The 13,417-nt window shown below is 42.4% G+C and overlaps 1 protein-coding gene across 1 annotated transcript in view; it reads right to left on the reverse strand.

Moving 5' to 3' along the window:
* The window catches only part of CALN1 (calneuron 1), a 171,741-nt gene extending 164,008 nt beyond the window's left edge, over positions 1-7,733 (reverse strand). Inside the window, exon 1 of the mRNA XM_061605127.1 lies at positions 7,694-7,733. The gene's annotated coding sequence lies outside the window, so the exon portion shown is untranslated. The remainder of the gene's footprint in view (positions 1-7,693) is intronic.
* Positions 7,734-13,417: the final 5,684 nt, after the last annotated feature.

Here is a 13,417-nt window from a genome sequence, read left to right on the forward strand (position 1 = left end):
AATTGTGGGTGTGTGGGAGAAGCAGACACCTTGAGCTCCTTGGAGGAAAGGTAGGATATAAATGTAATAATGAATAAAAACATTAGAACTCCAAAATCTGGGAATTCTCAAGAAGAGCATTTCAGAAGCATCTCTAGCTAATTTCAACCAAAGTTTGGCAGAAATCTATGACATTAGATAGGAAATTATAAAGAAAAAAACAAGTGATCATCCCAAAATATCACCAGGTTCTGGCGTACACCAAATATAATGGAAGCACACCTATCAGAGCTGCGATAAGGCAGATAATTGAATGTCCAGCTTCAGATGTCATACGGAAATTATTGTGGAGCCTTCTACAAAACGGTGCTGTTACATTCTGAAGAGAATCCAGCTGCATCGCACATTGCACATTAAGATTCAAGGTCAGCCTTGTTTTGAGCAAGCAGCTGAAAGGAACCAGGGCTTATCATATATCGGCTGGTGTTTTGTTTTTTTTAAAGTAAATTATTTACTTGATTCATAAAAGTGTATTAATTGATTTGCTGCTAAAGTATTGTACAATGAATCAATAATTAGCCACCGTCTTCCCAAGGGAGTGTTCTCCCCCACTTGGCTATACAAAAAGGAAAGTGAAGGGAACTTCCTGATTATCCCCCATAACCCCTGCACTGAACACTGGGGCTTGAGTAAGGATGGGCGAGAATTTCAATTCAGTTCACATTTCAGGCTGAATCTATCAAATATGCACTTCCTGAAACAATATGAGAACTGAAACTCAGCCATCCTTTGAAACGTACACTTACTAGAATTTTGCAATGCAGGTTGCCAGCCAAACAATGTATGCAAAAATGCATATGTTAGTGGAAAGTGTACGTAAAAATGAATATGTGAGTGAAAATAACAGGCAAAATGCAAAAATGTGTACATGAGTCACAACTAGGGATGGAAAGATCGGTCACTTTTGGTTCTCTCCATTTCTCATGTTTCCAGTGTTAAGTTCAGTTCTCTACATTTCTGCAGCGATCTTCACATTTTTTTTTAAAAAAAATCCTCATGAAAATTCTCCACCATTTTAGTGCAAATTTCTCCAAATAAACACCTTTTTGTAGACAGTTTTGACAAAGGGGCACATTTTTGCCAGCCATTCCTCACCACATCATTGCATGTTATTTCCACTCACGTATTCATTTTTATGCACACTTTCCCCGAATACATGCATTTAAAAAATATTATTTCATTGGCGAACTGCATCCCAAAATTCTAATAAATGTGAATTTTGAAGGATGGCTGTGTTTCGATTCTCATATTGTTTCGGAAAGTACGAATTTAATAAATTCTCCTTGAAATATGAACTGAATTGAAATTCTCACCCATCCCTAGTTGCAACTGCCTAGAAAAATGTGTTAATTAGGAGAAAATTACACTCAAATATTGGAGAATTTTTATGAGGATTTTTGGTGTTTTTTTATATAAAAATACAAATTGCTGCAGAAATGTGAAGAACTGAATTTAAAACTGGAAAAAAATGTGAAACGTAGAGAACCAAAATCGACAAGACTCTTGCCATCCCTAGTCTGGAGGGAGGCCTCTGCTGCTTTTCATGCCTCGGGTAGCCATGTGCCCCATTTTAAATATGACTATTTTATTTATTGATCACCTTCTGCATACATCTCAAGGCTATGTACAAAATACAATAAAAACAGCTAATATACCGTTTAAAACAACACAGAAAATAGCGGCAGATAAAACACCATGCCAAGTAGATACTCATAGCAGAGACCTATTCATCCAGCTAGGAAGACCTGGAAGAAAATTGTCTTCAATTGTCTCCAGAAAGTGCAGATAGTTGGCACCTGCCACATTTCAACAGGGTTGCTGTTCCATAGAACAGGGGCATCCACCCTGAAAGCCCTGCTCCAAGTTACTGGAGAGTGGGCTTCTGAGATCTTAGGAACTTGAAGAAGCAGCTCTCTTGAGTGTGGTTATCAGTCCTTTAGAGAGTTTCTTCCTCGTCTCCAGTGTGGTGGCACTTGTTTTTATATTCCAGTGTGGTGTAGCAGTTAGAGTGTTGGACTAGGACCTGGGAGATCAGGGTTCAAATCCCCATTCATCCATGAAGCAAACTGGGTGACCTTGGACCAGTCACTGCCTCTCAGCCTAACCTACCTCACAGGGTTGTAGGGATTAAATTAGGAAGGTTAGAACCATGTGTGCCACTTTGGGCTCCTGGAGAAAAAGTGGCAAATAATTAGGTGTTAGAACAAATCAAACCAGAACCATCACCAGAAGCTAAAATGATGAAACTGAGGTTATCATACTTTGGACACATATGAGAAGACATGATTCACTAGAAAAGACAATAACACTGGGGAAAACAGAAGGGAGTAGAAAAAGAGGAAGGCCAAAAGAGATGGATCGATTCTATAAGGGAAGCCACAGACCTGAACTTACAAGATCTGAAAAGGGTGGATTCTAACAGATGCTGTTGGAGGTCGCTGAGGTAGCCATAAGTCATAATCAACTTGAAGGCATATAACAACAAATGCAATAAACAAACAAATATTCCCACAAACACACCCAATTTTCTCTTGTGACACCCAAGACATTTTCAGATATTCGGTGAACATATGAAGAGACTATACCAAATATCTGGGTCCAATCTCCACAAATCCAGTGCAAGATATGTACATATTCCTATGCATGTCTGAATGGCAGGGTTGAATGGCAATTGTACTTACAAAGAGCTCTGTTCAAGTTTCAGCTGCGTAGGTAGAGGTCATGAACATGGGCTGCTTCCCAACACACTCATTCACTGAATTTGTGATTGTTCAGTCAAGAGGATCCTTGTGAGATTTTGTGATTAAAACCTCTTGCAAGGAGCATTGGACACCTCTGGCCTGAGGGATCCTCTGAGAAGTTCTGATGTGATTTCATGCATTTGGGCTGGTCTGCAAAGGCCAGAGAGCCCTTTAATGCCAATCAGGGCTGTCACTCTAGAGCAGCCTTTCCCAACCAGTGTGCCTCCAGATGTTGTTGGACCACAATTCCCATCTTTCCTGACCATTGCCAGTGCTGGCTGAGGCTGATGGGAGATGTGGTCCAACAACATCTGGAGGCACACTGGTTGGGAAAGGCTGCTCTAGAGAATGGGCCCTGTTCTGTAGATCCTAGTGGCCACTGGAACTGGTAAGGAAGAAGGCAGGGAGACCAACAGTAGGTGGCTCCAGAGCCAATGACAGGCAGAGCCAACTAATTCTTGTTTTGTCACCATCCCCCTCCTCTCCGCTGAGGTCTGCCAGGGCAACAATGAGACTGAGGGGAAAAAGCTGCCAGCCAGGGCCACTCCCTGGACTGGTTGTAAGCAGGGAGGCAGATGGCTTTGGAAGAATCAAGACTGAGGATGGTGGGGCAGGGTCCCCATTCACTCTAACAGACAAGCCTTTACTGGTCCTTTGGTTCAATTCCCATCAATTGCAGGGATGTATTTACAGTAGTATTTCTATACTGCCAATTCATATGATGATATATGCAACAAAATATAAAACAGCATGAAAACGGTTTTTGAAAAGCATCGCTAAAATGACTGGCTCATCAGAAAACATCAACAGTTACACAGGCCTGTCTACATAAAAAAGAGTCTTCAAAAGGAGCTTAAAAACCCAAAAGCAATGATGCCTGTCAAATCTCCGCTGGAAGAGTTTGCCACAGCTCGGGACTGACAATACTATCAAGGCCCAACTTCTAGTTCTGCCTTTCCCAACCAGTGTGCCTCCAGATGTTGTTGGACTACAACTCCCATCTTTCCTGACAATTGGCAATGCTGGCTGAGGCTGATGGGAGTTGTGGTCCAACAACATCTGGAGGCACACTGGTTGGGAAAGGCTGTTCTAGTTGAAGGCAGAAGGGCCTCCGTAACATGGGGCTAATCTGGATCATCTCAATGATCAGGCTGCGATGGCAAGGTTCAGGTGTTCCTCAAGGTATCCTCAACCCACGTTCTTCAGGACTTTGTGTATTAATATGAGAACCTTCAACTTGGCCAGATAGCATATGGGCAGTCACTGCAGATACTTTAGGAAAGGTATGGCTTTAAAAGAGGATTAGACATGAAGGATACAGCCAGCAATGACTACTAGCCATGATGGCTATGCTCTGCCTCCATGATCAGAGACAGTATAATCATAGAATTGCAGAGTTGGAAGGGGCCTATAAGGCCTTTGAGTCTAACTCCCTGCTCAATGCAGGAATTCAGCTTAAACCATACCTGGCAGGTGGCTGTCCAGGTGCCTCTCAAATGCCTCCAGTGTTGGAGCGCCCACCATCTCCCTAGGTCATTGGTTTCATTGTTCTATTGCTCTAACAGTTAGGAAGTTTTTCCTGATGTACAGCCGAAATCTAGATTCCTGTAACTTGAGCCCATTATTCCGTGTCCTGCACTCTGGGACAACTGAGAAGAGATCCTGGCCCTTCTCTATGTGGCAACCTTTCAAGTACTTGAAGAATCATATCTATCATATATTTCCTCAGTCTTCTGTTCTCAAAGCTAAACATACCCAGTTCTTTCAGTCTCTCCTCATGGGGATGTTGCCCTCCTCTGAACCTTGTTGTCCTCCTCTGAACCTTTTCCAGTTTGTCTGCATCCTTCTTAAAGTGTAGTGTCCAGTACTCAAGATGAAGCCTAACCAGTGCCAAATAGAGGGGACCTAGTACTTCACATGATTTGGGAACTATACTTCTGTTAATGCAGACTAAAATAGTATTGGTCTTTTTGCAGCCATATCACTTGGCTCATATTCAGCTTGTGATCAACAACAATTCCAAGATCCTTCTTGCATGCAGTATTGCTGAGCCAAGTATCCCCCATCTTATAACTGTGTTTAGTTTCTTCTTCCTAGGTGTAGAACTTTGCATTTATCCCTGTTAAATTTCATTCTGTTGTTTTCTGCCCAATGCTCCAGTCTATCAAGATCCCCTTTAATGTTGTTTCTGTCTTCCAAGGTATTAGCTATCCCTCCCAATTTTGTATCTTCTGCAAATTTGATAAGCATTCCCTGCAGCTCCTCATCCAAGTGATTAATAAAAATGTTGAAGAACACTGGGCCCTGATCAAATCCTGTAGTACCCCAATCGTTACCTCTCCCACTTGGAGAAGGAACCATTGATAAGCACCCATTGAGTACGATTCAGTAGCCAACTGTAGATCCATCTGATAGTTGTTCCATCCAGCCCACATTTAGCTAGCTTGCTAATCATACTGTCATGGGGCACTTTATCAAAAGCTCTGCTGACATCGAGACATATTATGTCCATTGCATTTCCCAGTCTACCAGGGAGGTTACCCAATGAAAGCTGCTGAATACTACTACACTGCAGAATACCAGTTGCTGGAGGGAAGAAGTACTCAGGTCCTGCTTATGGGCTTCCCACAGGCATCTGGGTGGCCACTGTGAGAACAGGATGCTGGATTAGATGGGACATTGACCTGACCCAGCAGGCTCTTCTTATGTTCTTATTTATTTATTTGTCAAAATTGATATACCACTTGATTGTGAAAAAACCTCTCTGACAAAGAAAAGGCAGAAGTGCTAAATTCCTACTTTGGCTCAGTCTTCTCCCAAAAAAGAGGTCTATGACCCTCCCAGGAAACATGAAGTAGAAGGGGCAGGATTGGAGCTTGAGATTGATAGACAAATATCTAATCACTTTGAACAAGTTCAAATCGGCAGGGCCTGATAAACTGCATCCTAGAGTATTGAAGGAACTGGCTGAAGAACTCTCAGAACCACTGTCTATTATCTTTGCAAAATCATGGAGGACTGGTGAAGTGACAGATGAGTGGAGGAGAGCTAATGTCCCTATCTTCAAAAAGGGCAAAAAGGAGGAACCGGGGAACTACAGACCAGTCAGCCTAACATTAATCCCTGGAAAAACTCTGGAGTAGATTATAAAGCAGTCAATATGTAAGCACCTTCAAAACAATGCAGTTATTACTGGACCCAACATGGATTTATGAAGAACAAATCCTGCCAAACTAATCTTATCTCGTTTTTTGACCGGGTAACCTCCCTTGTGGACTGTGGGAATGCTGTGCACATAATATATCTTGACAAAGTGGCCCATGATATTCTGATTAGCAAGCTAGCTAAATATGGGCTGGATGGAACAACTATCAGGTGGATCCACAGTTGGCTCCAGAATCATACTCAAAGAGTGCTTATCAATGGTTCCTTCTCAAACTGGGTGGAAGTAATGAGTGGGGTACCATAGGGCTCGGTCCTGGGCCCAGTGCTCTTCAACATTTGGGGCTTTAATGACTTGGATGAGGAGGTACAGAGCATGCTTATCAAATCTGTAGATGATACAAAACTGGGGGTACAGCCAATACTGTGGAAGACAGAAACAAATTTCAAAGGGACCTTGATAGGCTGGAGGATTGGGCTGAAAACAGAATGAAATTCAACAGGGATAAATGCAAAGTTCTACACCTAAGAAAAAGAAACCAAATGCACAGTTATAAGATGGGGGATACTTGGCTCAGATGTGAGAAGGATCTTGGAATTGTTGTTGATCAAAAGCTGAATATGAGCCAACAGTGTGATGTGGCTGCAAAAAAGGCAAATGCTATATTAGGCTGCATTAACAGAAGTATAGTTTCCAAACTGCGTGAAGTATTTGTTCCCCTCTGTTCAGCACTGGTTAGGCCTCATCTTGAGTACTGCATCCAGTTCTTGTCTCCGCACTTCAAGAAGGATGCAGACAAACTGGAACAGGTTCAGAGGAGGGCAACAAGGATGATCAGGGGACTGGAAACAAAGCCCTATGAGGAAAGACTGAAAGAACTGGGCATGTTTAGCTTGGAGAAGAGAAGACTGAAGGTAGATATGATAGCGCTCTTTAAGTACATGAAAGGTTGCCACACATAGGAGGGTCGGGATCTCTTCTGATTGTCCCAGAGTGCAGGACATGGAATAGTGGGCTCAAGTTGCAGGAAACCAGATTTCGACTGAACAGTTAGAGCCATGTGACAATGGAACCAATTACCTAGAGAGGCAGTGGGCTCTCCGACACTGGAGGCATTCAAGAGGCAGCTGGACAGCCATCTGTTGGGAATGCTTTGATTTGGATTCCTGCATTGAGCAGGGGGTTGGACTTGATGGCCTTATAGGCCCCTTCCAACTCTACTATTCTATGATTCTAAGTGGTTTAAAAAAACACTGATTGTCAATAAAACAGTTAAAACAAGTGATTACATTTTTTAAAAAAAATTAGAAGCAACAGTACACTAAACAGATTTAAACACAGCACCATCTATGTGTCTGGACAGGTTTGCCTAAACAAAAACTTTCAAGCAAGTGCCGAAAAGCATACAGTGAAGGTGCCTTCCTGATGTCAAGAGGGAACAGAAGTGCTGCCACAGTAAAAGAATAATTTGTGCAAGTGCGGAGTGAGTATTATGTGGCACCTTTAACCGTGCCAGTTCCGCAGATCAATAGGTTGAGTAGGCACATATGGGGTAAGGTGGCCCTGCAAGTAAACTACCATCAGCTATCTACCACCATCAGCAGTCTACCTGCCACATTCTGCAGCAGCGGGAGGTAACAGGCCCACAGAGTGCACTGCAGTAATCTAGCCTTGAGGAATCTAGAGCGTTTTGCTTCGTGGAAAAAAAAATATCATTAGAAAACTAACAAACGGAAAACACAAAATTTACCAGTTGGAAAATTCCACTTGTCTCCTTCTCTGCAAAGAATCTTCCAATATATTCTCCATGACTGCGGCGGAGTCTTCACTTTGGTCTTCCTCCAGTTTGGGCTGCCCCTCTCCATCTTGTGCAGTCAACCTCATTGGGCAAAATCAAGGCGGTTGCTCCTTGGAGAAGCTCACAATTTTCAGGAAGATATGAAAGGCAGTAATACAACTCTGCAAAAAATATATATTGACAGAAAGTTAATTGCACTGGTTTTTAATTTAAAAAAATTATTTCCCTTTATTCATGCTGCCCTTCTTCTCAACCCCTGCTTGTTTAAAAAAACAACAACAGCAACAACGTGCTATTGTGCAACAATAGCAGAAGAGTGAATCATTGCAACTGTGCAGCAGATGTTTGGAGAGTAACAAATGCTCAATGCTACCAAAGTATATTCATTGGTAAATAAATGGTGCACGTTTATGGAAATAGCCCCAACTATTTACAAGTAATATAATGAATTATCATTGGAATGACATTTTATTGGCTTGCTTTGCAAATGTCACATTTGGAGAGGTCACACAGGTTGGTACTTCATTACAACCGAAGATAGCACTGAAATTTGGAACGGGGGGGGGAATGGGAACTTCCCAGGCTTCCAAGTGACAATCTGAGTGAGTGTGCTTAGGAAAAAACAAACACAGCAGTACCTCAGCATTCATGATAAAGCCTGAATGATACTAAAACTGCCCCATATTTATAAAAAGTGTCTTGCCAGAATGGGTGGGAGAGAAATTCGATTCAATACCTATTTAAAAGTTGAGTGAATCAGATGCACGATTTCCAAAACAATATGAGAACCAAAACACAGTCATCCTTTGAAATTTGCACTTATCTGAATTTTGTGATGCAGTTCTCCAACCAAAGTTTACAAAAATCCATAGATTAGGGGGAAATGTGTGTAAATGTATTAGTGAAAATAACATGCAAAAATACATTATATTAGAAGAAAGGGCATCTTCTGGACATTAGAACAATTTGCAACTAAAGAACTCAAAGCTGAGCTTACTTATTTCATCCTCCCTGCCAAACAATGTTCCTTTTGTGTTGTTTCTTTTTTAGATTGTAAGCATGAGGGCAGGGACTGCCCTTTTTTTTTTTTTAGTGATTTGAAACTTCTCTAGGAAGAGTGCCTGAAGAGTGTGATAAAAAGAATCTCTAAACAAACAAACATTCTATGGCTCCTGAAGCAAGTTGGCATGTTTCTAATTCTATGATTCCTATGATTCTATGATTCCATGATTCCAATGGGGGGGAGGGAGAGAGAGAGAGAGAGATCTTTTGTATAGTGTGGGATTCACCAAAATATGCAGATACCTTCCTCTTGTTTCTCAGTGGGCCAGAGTTATGGCTCTATTCCTATTGGCAGAGGGGTACTGAGTTCAGTATTATTTTTATACATATATTTTGACAATTTACATACAACTTAACTACAAACAGCTCTAGGCAGTGTACAAAAAACCCCCTCAATACAATGAAAATAACAACTAGCGGCAATTATAAAATTAGAATTCAGTTAAAATATCTCCTGGAATTTTTTTTAAAAAAAGTATTCAGTAGGCACTGGACAGTCGACAGGGAGGAAAGCTCAACAGGGTGGGGGTCTATCTGACCTCAGCTGGAAGGGAATTCCCATTAAAGTGGGCCCACGATACTGAACGCATGGCTCCTGGTGCAACCCATGCATCAGAGTAATGGGGAACCACTAACAATGACTCCCATAAAGGTATCAGTGAACGGGCAGGAATATAAGGGATCAGTCGGTCCCTGAGGTATCTTGGATCCAAATTGTCAAGGGCTTTGCAAATTTATACAAAAAACTTGACTCTGGCTCAGTAGCATATGGGCAGCCAGTGAAAGCTTTTGAGCACCATAGTTATGTACTGATGATAAACTGTTTTGCACCAGCTGGAGTCTCCGGACCAGGCCCAAGAGTAGCCCTAGATAAAATAACATTGCAATAATCAAGTCTTTAGGTTATCGATGCACAAATCATCGTGGCCAGGCTATCCCTGTCCAAGAATGGCTGAAGTTGGTGCTCCTGCCGTAGCTGGTAAAAGGCACTCCTGGCTACCCTAAGGTGGATTCAAGAGCACCCCCAAGTTCTGAACCTTCTGTTTCAGAGGGAGTGCAACCCCATCCAAAACAGGCAACTGGACCCAGGAACCACCAACCCACAATGCCTCCATCTTCCTAGGATTCAAAGCTCAGAAGGAGTGAGAAGCTCCCCTCTATCTATCCCCACTTTTTCTTTCTAGGAGGTGGGCAGGAACTACTCAATGAATGATTGGCTAACAACAACCACAACATAGCTGGATAATGTCTAAACAACCACCAAAGACCTGATGTCTTGAAAGAAGGGGTCATACAAGTCAACACTTGCTTCATACCAAAAAGAGGGAGACTGGAACAAAACTTTGGAAAAAACTAAGGAAGAGATGTAAACCAGCTTTAATGGAACAAATACTTCTACTTTCCCTCTATAGCTAACAGCAAAAAACTCCTCTCCATACACATACACATTTTATAATATGAGACTTCCTACTGCAAAACATTTTTAAAAGACTACTCACATGAGAAAAGGAAACTTATGGATTTTCTTTAAAAGAAGACTATGTGATATATACCTTTTCAAATCCTGTTATCGCAAAGAAAGGAGAAAGAAATTAAGGCCTCTTGTATATGGATCATTTTCACCAAACCTTTTTGTTTTCTTCCAGGAGCGATCCCCACAAGGCAAATTTCAGGGAGTCTAGACCTGAACTTGTTTGCTATCCTGGACCTGTTGCAGGCAGCCCAGAGGTCTAGAATTTGGGTAAGTCTATCACTGACGGGTTTTTGTTTTGTTTTTAGGAGGAAAACTGGCACAGATCTGTACAATACTTTTCTTGTTTAAGAATTGACTCTCTCCCTCCCATCCACAAGCAAAGTCACATGAAACTGGACTGGCTATACAGCAAACTAAGCCAAAAGCTCAATCAGCATTTCTTGATCCTTACATTCTTTCAACAGCAATTAATTAGAATTTTCTACTGCTTAGGAGCTGGGAGCGAGTCTTGCTAAATTGCTAGACCTGCTGGTCCTATGAAGAATGGTTGAAAGAGCCTGGGTGTGGTAAGGTGTAGAAAAGGCAAGGAAAGGGGGAGGCAACATAGCAGTCTTCAAATATTTGGTCTTAGACAACTACCACTCAGTTGCTAATATTATCTTCAGCTTCAGGCATACCTAGGGATGGAAGAATCTGTTAATTTCACTTCTCTCAGTTCCTCATTTTTACAATCTTTAATTCAGTTCTCCATATTTCTACAGCAATTTGCATTTTAAAAAAGGATCCTCATGAAAATTCATTAGCATTTTTGTGTAAATTTCTCCTAATAAACATCATTTTGTGTACAGTTTTGACTGATGTACACACTGTTGCAAGCAATTTTCCCTAGTATAATGCATGTTCACTAATATATGCATTTTTATGCACACTTTCCCCTAATATAAAGGCTGGGAGCTGGGGGCACCCTGTTATGATGGCTCCATTCCTACATATGGGGCCGCTACAAGAAATTAGAGTTGGGGGACTGCTGCTCAATCCTCTAGCACTTGTGCTATGGGGTCCTGTAGGGTTCCAGCTTGTCCCCATGCTCTTTAACTTTTGTATGAAACAGATGAAGAATTGGAGCATGGTGTCATCAGAATGTGGATAACACTCATCTCTCTACCATCTGAACTTCCAGACTGAATTATTGCAATGTGCTCTACATGGGACTGCCCTTGAAGACGACTTGGAAACTTCAACTGGTATAAAGCCATATGTCGGGAATGCTTTGATTTGGATTCCTGCATTGAGCAGGGGGTTGGACTTGATGGCCTTCTAGGCCCCTTCCAACGCTACTATTTTATGATTCTATGAAATGCAATGGCCAGATTGCCAGCTGTATAATTCTGGAGCAGGTAATAAAGTGGCCAGTCTGTAAGCACATTGAAAACAATGCAGTGATTAAAGCCAACATGGATTTATCAAGAACAAATCCTGCCAGACTAATCTCGTTTTTTGATCGGGTAACCTCCCTTGTAGACTGTGGGGATGCTGTGGACATAGTTTATCTCAACTTCAGCAAAGCTTTTGACAAAGTGCCCCATGATATTCTGATTAGCAAGCTAGCTAAATATGAGCTGGATGGAACAACTATCAGGTGGATCCACAGTTGGCTACAGAATAGTACTCAAAGAGTGCTTATCAGTGGTTTCTTCTCAAACTGGTGTAACAAGGTGGGTACCGCAGGGCTTGGTCCTGGACCCAGTGCTCTTCAACATTTTTATTAATGACTTGGATGAGGAAGTGCAGGGAATGGTTATCAAATCTGCAGATGATATAAAATTGGGAGGCGTAGCTAATACCTTGGAAGAGAGAAACAACATTAAAAGGGATCTTGATAGGCTGGAGCATTGGGCAGAAAACAACAGAATGAAATCTAACAGGGATAAGTGTAAAGTTCTACACTTAGGAAAAAGAAACCAAATGCACAGTTACAAGATGGGGGATACTTGGCTCAGCAATACTACATGCGAGAAGAATCTTGGGATTGTTGTTGATCACAAGCTGAATATGAGCCAAGTGATGTGGCTGTAATGGAACATCAGGAAAAACTTCCTAACTGTTAGAGTGGTATTGCAATGGAACCAATGTCCTAGGGTGGGCTCTCCGACACTGGAGGCATTCAGGAGGCAGCTGGACAGCCACCTGTTGGGCATGCTTTAATTTGGATTCCTAGGTTGAGCAGGGAGTTGGACTCGATGGCCTTATAAGCCCCTTCCAATTCTGATTCTATGACTCACTTGACACGTTGCAGTGGTTGCCAGTTCTTTAGCGGGCTTAATTCAAGGTGCTCACACTAGTGTTGAAAGCCCTAAATGACTTTGTCCCTAAGTATTTGAGAGGCGGCCTTCTTCCGTACAGGACATCTCAGGTGTTAAAATCAGCAGAGGGGGGTTCAGGGGGCAGTGGCCTGGGAGAGGGCCTTCTCTGTGGCAGCCCCTAAGCTGTGGAATTGCCTCCCCACAGAAGTGCATCTAGCATCTTCATTACACAGCTTTCATTGTATGCTGAAGACACACCTCTTTACCCTGATGCCTGAGATGTGTGCTTTCAGGACCCATCCTATTCCTGTAACTGTAACTTGTTTGAACTGTTTTTAATATTGAATTTTAAACTGTTGTAACCCACCCTGGAACCTGCCGGTGAAGGGCAGGTATTATTATTAATAATAGTAACATGGAAATGGACTGCCTTCAAGTCGATCCCGACTTATGGCGACCCTATGAATGGGGTTTGCATAGTAAGCGGTATTCAAAGGGGGTTTACCACTGCCTCTGTCTGAGGCTAGTCCTCCCCAGCTGGCCAGGGCCAAAATTCAGCAACTGCCAGCTGGGGGGCAACTGGGTTCCTTGGGACTATGCAGCTTGCCCACAGCTGCACAGGTGGCAGGGCACGTCACCCCTGTGCCACTCACTGTGGGGTGATCTTTAGCTGGCCCTTGACTCCCAGGAGACACGACAGGGAATTTGAACTCACAGACTCTGGACTCCCAGCCAGGCTCTCCTCCCCACTGTGCTATACCAGCTGTACTAATAATAGTACTAGTAGTAAATAAGCTGAAACTGAATTTTGACAAGACAAAACACTAATAACTGCTG

Source organism: Rhineura floridana, chromosome 21, assembly GCF_030035675.1.
Source record: "Rhineura floridana isolate rRhiFlo1 chromosome 21, rRhiFlo1.hap2, whole genome shotgun sequence".
NCBI classification, from domain to species: Eukaryota; Metazoa; Chordata; class Lepidosauria; order Squamata; family Rhineuridae; genus Rhineura; species Rhineura floridana.